Source organism: Phaenicophaeus curvirostris (assembly GCF_032191515.1).
Source record: "Phaenicophaeus curvirostris isolate KB17595 chromosome W unlocalized genomic scaffold, BPBGC_Pcur_1.0 scaffold_34, whole genome shotgun sequence".
Taxonomy (NCBI): domain Eukaryota; kingdom Metazoa; phylum Chordata; class Aves; order Cuculiformes; family Cuculidae; genus Phaenicophaeus; species Phaenicophaeus curvirostris.
This window is the reverse complement of record NW_027206663.1, coordinates 1,855,540-1,864,083: the sequence shown is the minus strand read 5'-3', so window position 1 is coordinate 1,864,083 and position 8,544 is coordinate 1,855,540. Positions and strand designations below refer to the sequence as shown.

Here is an 8,544-nt window from a genome sequence, read left to right as displayed (position 1 = left end):
CTGGAACGAAGTTGTAGTTTCCCGGATCAGTGATGGTGTTATGGTTGAATTGAAACAACCAGAGTCCAAAAGTGGATCAATTGATTATTTATTTAGATAGGAAAACAAAAGCAGTGCTGGGCGGCCGGGGAGTTGCAGCTCCACCAAGGCTCGCAAATTCAGGTAAGTTGAGCAGTCCCTTTCCCCCCCCCCAAGTTGGTTTCGACACTTCAGAAAACGCCCCTTGGTTTCTTCTGTGTATGTGGCTTTCCTCACTTGTTTGCCTCAGGCGATTTCGAAGGTCTTGGTTGCAAAATCAGTAGATACAAGGCAGACATTGTCATGGAAACCTTTAGCATTTGTTTAGGATAGCTTTGTGGTTTTGCCTTTCTTGTCAAACAGGATGTTCTTGTACTTCGGAACAAAAAGACCACCGTTTATCGTTTATTCGGCCTGATCGGCAAATTACTCTCTGTTACCCATTACAATGGTACGGATTCCTTCCTTCGTGCCCAAATCTGTGTCAATACTACTTATCAGTTTACAAAGATCAACTCTAAAGACCGGTTGTTTGGTTGTATTGACTTCTGCTAAGATCCGGCCAGTCTGAGTATCTGTCAAGGTCCATCTCCCACCCATAGGTCAATACGGATTTCCCTCTGTTCCTGGAATTGTTATAAGCATAACAATAATTGACAATAATACCTGATTTAGGGTTTTACCCTTCTGAGTTTTAGTTTTAGTCCATAGTTGTCGGATGAATTCTGCACCGGTTCCCATGTTGGCTCCTGCGTGTCTTCTTTTGTTGCTCTCTTGACGTGGGATGCATGGATCCAGGGCTTCAGGCTGTCTACTTTTACCGCCGTAGGTGTTGTCAGGATGATTGTGTATGGTCCCTTCCAGCGGGGTTCCAGGTTTCCTACTTGATGCCGGCGGACCCATACCAGATTGCCAAGTTGGTACGGATGTGGGTCGGCTGCTTCTGTGATGTATGCAGTCCGCGCTTTCTTGTGTATTGCCTTTAAGGTCCCCTGTAAAGCCTGTAGGGACTGGAGTACAGCTTGGTCAGATATTTCAGCTAATGCTACTTCTTGCAGCCGTGGACACAAAGGTGGTGGTCGCCCGTACAGGATTTCAAAGGGGGTAATATGGTTAGCATAGGGGGTACACTGTACTTGCAATAAGGCGAAGGGCAGGAGGTCTACCCATCCACCACCAGTTTTTTAAATTAATTTAGTCAGTGTTTCCTTTAATGTCCGATTCATTCTTTCTACTTGGCCTGAGCTTTGTGGCCTGTAGGCACAGTGCAGGTTCCAATTGGCATTTATTGCTGTTGCTAAAGCTTGGGAGACTACTCACAAACGCAGGCCCATTGTCAGTCCCGATTGCTATGGGTAACCCAAACCAGGGTACAATCTCTTCTAACATTTGTTTTGTTACTACATTTGCTGTTTCGTGCTTTGTAGGAAATGCTTCTACCCAGCCCGAAAAGGCATCTATAAATACAAGTAAGTATTTGTACCCGAATTTTCCCAGCTTCATTTCTGTAAAATCTACTTCCCAATATATTCCTGGCTCTTTACCCCTTTGTCTTTTCCCCTGTTTGACTGGTTTCGGGTTGGCATTTACCATCTGACATTGTGGGCACCTACTTACCACGTCTGCTATGATCTGTTTAAGTTTTAATATTTGATATCTGCTTCCAATTAATTATTTAAGTTTTTTGGTCCCTAAATGTGTGCCCTGGTGTATCTGGTTTATTAATTTTTTTCCCAGCCTATGTGGAAGAATAATTTTCCCCGTGTCTGTCTTTGCCCAGGACTCTGTGTGACCTTCGCCTTTCCATTTATTTACATAGGCTAAGTCTTCCGTGGTGTACTCTGGCTTTTCAGGTAACACCGGTTCAGGTACTGTAGTTAGCATCTGTACTGTGTTAATTTCCTGTGCAGCTCATTTCGCAGTCTTATCTGCAAGTTGGTTGCCTATGGCGACTTCGTCAGTACCTCTCTGGTGCCCGGGGCAGTGTATCACTGCCACTTGCTTGGGCTCCCAAATGGCCTGCAGGAGGGATAGCATTTCGCCTTTATTCTTGATTCCTTTCCCCTCTGCCCTTAACAGCCCCCGTTCTTTATAGATAGCACCATGTACGTGTACAGTAGCAAAGGCATATCTACTGTCCATGTATATGTTCGCTATTTTTCCTTTTGCTACTTGCAAGGCCTTGGTAAGGGCAATAAGTTCAGCTTTTTGTGCTGATGTGCCCTGGGGTAAGGCTGCTTTCCAGATCACTTGTGTGGTAGTTACCTACTGCTGCTCCCGCATACCTTTTCCCATTGTTGACATAACTGCTACCGTCTGTAAACAGAACTATCTCTGCATGCAGGAGAGGGGTGTCTTTGAGATCTGGTCGCACTCCAGTGATCTGAGCGAGGACCTGGTTGATCGTCCAGTTCTTCAGGCAGGAGGGTGGCTGGATTTAGGACAGCCGGGAGTCTGAAGGCGATTTTTGGTTCGTTGAGGAGGAGTGCCTGGTAGCCTGTGAGCCCTCGCATTGGTGATCCATTTGTCTGGTGGAGTACGGAGCAGACTTTCAATGGCATGAGTTGTTGTGAGAATAAGATCCTGTCCCAAAGTCAGCTTACTTGCATCTTTGACTAACTGGGCTGTGGCTGCAATTATTCGGAGGCAAGGGGGAAACCCTGCTGCCACAGCATCCAATTTCTTACTGAAGTAGGCTACCGGCCTCTGCCACGGCCCCAGTTTCTGAGTCAGGACCCCTTTTGCCACCCCTGCTTTCTCGTCTACATAGAGATGGAAAGTTAGTTATATAGTTATGTCGGGGAGGGCTAAGGCGGGGGCACTGAGTAGTGCAGACTGTAATTCTCTGAAGGATTTTTCTGCCTCTGGGGGCCAGCTGAGGGATGTAGGATTGCCTTTGATCAGATTATATAGGGGTTGAGCTATCTCTGCAAACCAGGGAATCCAAAGTCTACAATATCTCACAGTCCCAAGGAATTCTCTTACTTGCTTTGCAGTGGTTGGTTGAGGGTATCGGGTTATTACTCTCTTCTGTGATTCTGATAGGAACGGTTGGACTCGATGATCCGGTGGGTCTCTTCCAACCTGGTTATTCTGTGATTCTGTGATTCTGATAAAGTGTGAACTCCTTCATGCAGATCAAATCCCAGATAAGTAGCATGCTTCTGGTATATCTGGGCCTTTTTCGCCATTAGATCCCTGTAGCCTTTCTCTTGTAGCACTTGTAACAGGTTTTTAGTACCATGCAGGCAGGCCTCAAAGGTTTCGTCGGCGATGAGCAGGTCGTCTACATGTTGTAGCAGGGTGATTTCGGAGTTCTGTATCCTATAGTCTCGCAGATCTTCGTGGAGTGCTTCGTCAAATATGGTGGGCGAATTCTTGAACCCCTGGGGGAGTCTTGTCCATGCAAGCTGTCCTTGGAATCCTTCTTGGGGATCTGTCCACTCGAAGGCAAAGAATGGTTGTGACTGCTTTGCAAGCGGGATACAGAAGAAGGCATCTTTCAAATCCAAAACAGTATATATAACCCGTTTTGGTCCCAAGAGTGAAAGTAGCATGTATGGGTTTGGGACTGTCGGATAAATATCTTCCACCTGCTTATTTACTTCTCGCAGATCCTGGACCGGACAGTAGTCACCCATCTCCGACTTCTTAACTGGTAACAGGGTGATTGGCATGTAGTCAGAATGCCATATTGTCCACGGCGATTGATATGCTTTCTGATCCCTTCTTTCGCTGTCCAGGGAATGGGGTATTGTCGAACTCACACCGGCATCGCGTTAGTTTTAAGGTGTACTACTGCTGGTGGTCGATTTACAGCCAGGCCAGGCGGCTTCCCCTCTGCCCATACATCAGGGAATTCTGTCACGAGATCCTGCAGCAGGTCATCGAGCGGCCGATATTCAGGCTGATAGATCATGTGTTCGTCGACAGCTGAGACTAACATTTGTACCACAGTTTGCCCCATGGTGACAGTCAGGCCACTTTCTGAGAACTGGATTCCTGCTTTTAATTTATGGAGGAGGTCCCTTCCCAAAAGGTTATATGGGGCATTTGATAGCACCAAGAATCGATGTTTCACTGTCCCGGAGGCTAAATTCAGCGTCCTCTCGGTGGTCCAGGAGTGTTCCTCTGTCCCATTGGCGCCTTGTACCCATATTTTCTCATCAGATAATTTCCCTAGGGGCTTCATTAGTGATGAGAACTGGGCCCCTGTATCTGCAATGAAGTCTATAGGTCTCCCCTCCATCTTAATGGTTACCCGAGGCTCAGGGAGGGGGTCTGAGCCACGGCCCCATCAGTCTCTCGTTGTCAGTGCTGGGGTTTTTCTCTTAGGGCAGTCCTTGATCCAATATCCTTTCGCTTTACAGTATGCACACTGGCCTGGGTCCAGCTGGGCGGCCCATCCTGGCTTCCCAGGTGGCCCTGTTCCCCTTGGTCGATTTTTCCAAGTTGCCGAGGTATTTGACTGTTTTCTCATCTTGTGTAGAGCCAGAATTTTTGCTATTCTCTTTGTCTGTCTGTCTTCCTCCTGCAAGTCTCTATTGTTGTAAACTTTTTCTGCTATTCCAACCAACTTGGTTAGATTTTTCCCCTCAAACCCCTCTATCCTCTGCAATTTTCACCTAATATCGGGAACTGACTGACTAGCAAAGGCCATGTTAATTGCTCTTTGGTTTTCAGGTGCTTCCGGGTTTATGGGGCTATATGTTTTATATGCTTCTAAGAGCCTTTCTAAAAAGGCTGCCCGGGACTCATTTTTCCCTTGAATTACTGTACTAATTTAGACAGATTGATGGTTTTTCGGGCTGTGGCACGAAGTCCACCTAATAAAATCTGGCGGTAGAAACGTAGACTCTCCCTACCTTCTGCCGTGTTCAGGTTCCAGTTTGGCGGCTCCCTGGGACAGAGCTCTTCCAACTGGCAGGCATCCAGCTGCTGCCCCGACCTCTCAGCCGCTTCTCTATGGGTTTCCCTCAGGATACGATCTCTCTCTTCCACAGTAAAAAGAGCCATTAATAGTTGCTGAATATCAACCCAGGTGGGCTGATGGGTAAGAAAAACAGTTTCGAGAAGCCGAATGAGGTCTTGTGGATTTTCCAAAAAGGGTTTATGTTGTTGTCTCCAATTATAAATATCTGAGGACGAGAAGGGAGCATAAACCATATATGGGGCTCCCCTGCCCTCTAGCGGCACTACCTCTCTAAGCGGTAGCATTGATGCCGAGGATGTTACGAATCAATTAGACTCATTGGGCTTCTCTTTCAGCAAAGACGGGTACAATCCTGATGACGATGAGGCAGGTCCTGATTGGGATGCTGGCTCATCACCTACTTGGGGATTGTAAACTGACCCGGACCGTGTTTTGGGAGGACTTAGGAGTTCTCCCTGCCCTTGATTATTTTCCAGGTTCTGATTTCAGTTCTGATATGAAGGGGGTAAATCAGTTTCATCCTCTGGTGGAGGCAAAACGGGCCTCGATTCTGTTTCTGTTTTTACCTTCTCCCGTTTTGGCGGAGCTTGCCTCACGGGGAGGGAGGTAGTTTGGTTAGCAGGGGGTAAGCGGGGTTTTAACCACGAAGGTGGCTCCTCCACTAGATAGCGCCACGCTACAATATAAGGAATTTGGTCCGGGTGGTCATTGAACACTTTTTCTTGGGTCGAATAAATTTGGGCGAGGGCGAATGTTCCTTCAGGTGGCCAGCCTGTCTGGAACGTCGGCCACTTGAGTTGGCAAAATATTTTCAATTTTCCTACATAAACTGTATCTCTTGATGACACAGCTCGTGCCTGATAATCTTTGAAATGCTGCGTGACCAATTCTAATGGCGTTGCCGCCTTTTTGCTTTTACTTTGACCCATTTAAAAACCTATGAGGCAGCACAGGAAAAAGTCAAGCAACCGATAAGCAAACTATATCCGATAATCCGACGATCCTGATGCGTTAACGACTGAAGACAGAAATATAAATCCAAAACCAACAAGGGCCTTAGAACGGGAGGGGACTGGGGGTAACCCGGCAAAAACTCAAACAGAACTGGGCAGAGCCAGCAAGGACCCGGACAGAGCCGGACAGAGCCAGCTAGGGCCCAAACAGACTCAGAATGTGAGGGGGCCGGGGGGGGTAAACCCCCTGTCTTCCCCCTCCAGGAGTGGTGGGGCGTCCCCTCACCAACTCTGGCTCTGGGAAGCAGTACTGTGTCCAGTTTCTTCCCTTTGAGCCTACAGACGGAGCTCCAACAGACAATAGATAACAGAACTTACCACCTCCGGAGGTTTATTCACAGAATGCCATTTTCGCCATCAGATCCTGGACGAGCCCCCAAAACGTTACGGTCCAGAATCTAAGAACGAGACGGCACGGCAAGCTGGTACAAAAATAAAGTACAAAATTTATTCTCTTGCGCAAGAGGTTAAAAAAACCAGACTGGCCGCCAGGGACGCTCTTCAAGAGGAGTGACCCCGGCTGTACCTGTGGAGTTACATTTATAGTAAAAGCAGGCACATACAAAATTGTTAGTTGCAATCTTATTGGCTGGTCTAGGGGTTCATTCGGTGTATTCGTGTTACATTCTGATAGATTCCAGCAATCTCTTATTGTCTGTGTATTCTTATCTCAGGGGCATGTATGCAGTAACAGTAACCTCCCATTGTGTCCGTGTGTTCTTATCCCAGGGGCGTGAATGCAGTACCCTCCCATCCATGCATTATCTCAGGGGGCATATATGTGCGAACAGCTTCCAGCCGGCCCCCACCCTGCCATAATGGCTTTTACATTCCTTCCTTTTCTTTGCTTAATGACCCTCACACTGACCACAGGCTAGAGGCCAGGTGGAGAAAATGAATCATCAGATTGTTGCTGATAAAACAGCAATCAGCTAAAATTTGTCAAGAAGCCAATCTATATTGGCACCAAGCACTTCCTTTGGCCTTGCTTAGGTTTTGAAATAAGGAAAGAAAAGTATTAGCCCTGTATACCAATTGAGGTATACAGGAGAAGATCTCACAGAATTAGGTGAGAATTTGTCTAATCAGCTAACAAAACCAGCTGAACTTGCTTGAGAAACAAACAAAAACCCAACAAAAAGCAAAACAACAAAAAACCAACCAACCAACCAACAAACAAAATTAAAAAAAAAAACAACCAGAAACCAAGCTGCATGGCCTAGAGGTTTAAGATCAACCTGTACGTCCTTTTACACCTGGGGATGAGTTTTTCTGTTAAAGATTTTACAGGAAAACCACTGGGAGAACAGTGGAATGGACTGTACCAAGTATTAACAGCCTTCACAGCAATCAAGATGAAAGAACTCGGATCAAGTGAAGAAAATCATCTACCAGTCAGTGGACAACAGAACGCTTAACACCTTCAAAAGAAAACTTGCTTGTATAATATACAATAGTATGGCCATTTGTTTAAATGCCGTTTTTTCAGTGCAACATGTATATATTCCATGTATTTTGGGAATCCCCGCAAGCATTCAAACCTTTGGAAACTATACGTGGTTGTCAAAACTGTCATATAAATCTGAAACTACACTGGCTTCCTTTTAACACCAGGAGTAGCCATGCCCATGAATTATAATAATTTAAAGAGATTTATTTTTAAGTATGCAAGGAACCTCAATTATAACCCGAGCCTTGGAGGCCTCAAATCTTGAAACTAGACAACTTCAACATCAGTTTTAGAAAATAAAACTGCAATTGATTATCTGTTATTAAGATACCATAAATGCTTCTCTGATTTTGAGGGCATGAGTTGTTCCAATTTGACCAATCAGTCTCAGACTGTAGGAACTTCTATAAAAATTAGTATGGCTAATTAGTATTCCCGGAATAAAGTACAGTTGTCATTTCGGGGAAAATGTATCAATTTGAAAACAATCCTGTATATAAATTTTCTGTGAAATCACTGCTTGGCAGAAGCACTCTGAGGACAAATCCCGAGTCTTCTCCAGCGCTGAATAAAGTGTACCTGCCTTAATGGTTAAATTAAACTGTTAAGTGTAAGTTTCTTTGTTTCAATCTCCACTGAGATTGTCTCCTCACAGTCATGTCCTATGATTGCTACATTGCCATCTGCAAACCCTTGCACTACAGGACCCTCCTGGGCAGCAGAGCTTGTGTCCATATGGCAGCAGCTGCCTGGGGCACTGGATTTCTCACTGCTCTGCTGCACACGGCCAATACATTTTCACTGCCCCTCTGCAAGGACAATGCTGTGGACCATTTCTTCTGTGAAATCCCAAAGATCCTCAAACTCTCCTGCTCAGATGCTGACCTCAGAGAGTTTGATCTTGTTTTGGTTAGTGCCTTCTTAGTATTTGGATTTTTTTATTTTCATTACGGTGTCATATGTGCAGATACTCAGGGCTGTGCTGAGGATCCCCTGAGCATGGGTGGCACAATGCCTTTTCCACATGTACCCCTCACCTGGTTGTGATCTTCCTGTTTGTCAGCACCACTGCATTTGCCTACTTGAAGCCCGCTTGCCTCTCCTCCCTGTCTCTTGACCAGGTGATGGCA

At 46.0% G+C, this 8,544-nt stretch overlaps 1 pseudogene; it reads right to left on the bottom strand.

Moving 5' to 3' along the window:
- Window positions 1-689: 689 nt before the first annotated feature.
- On the bottom strand, window positions 690-5,235 carry LOC138733773 (uncharacterized; annotated as a pseudogene).
- Between the last annotated feature and the right edge of the window lie 3,309 nt (window positions 5,236-8,544).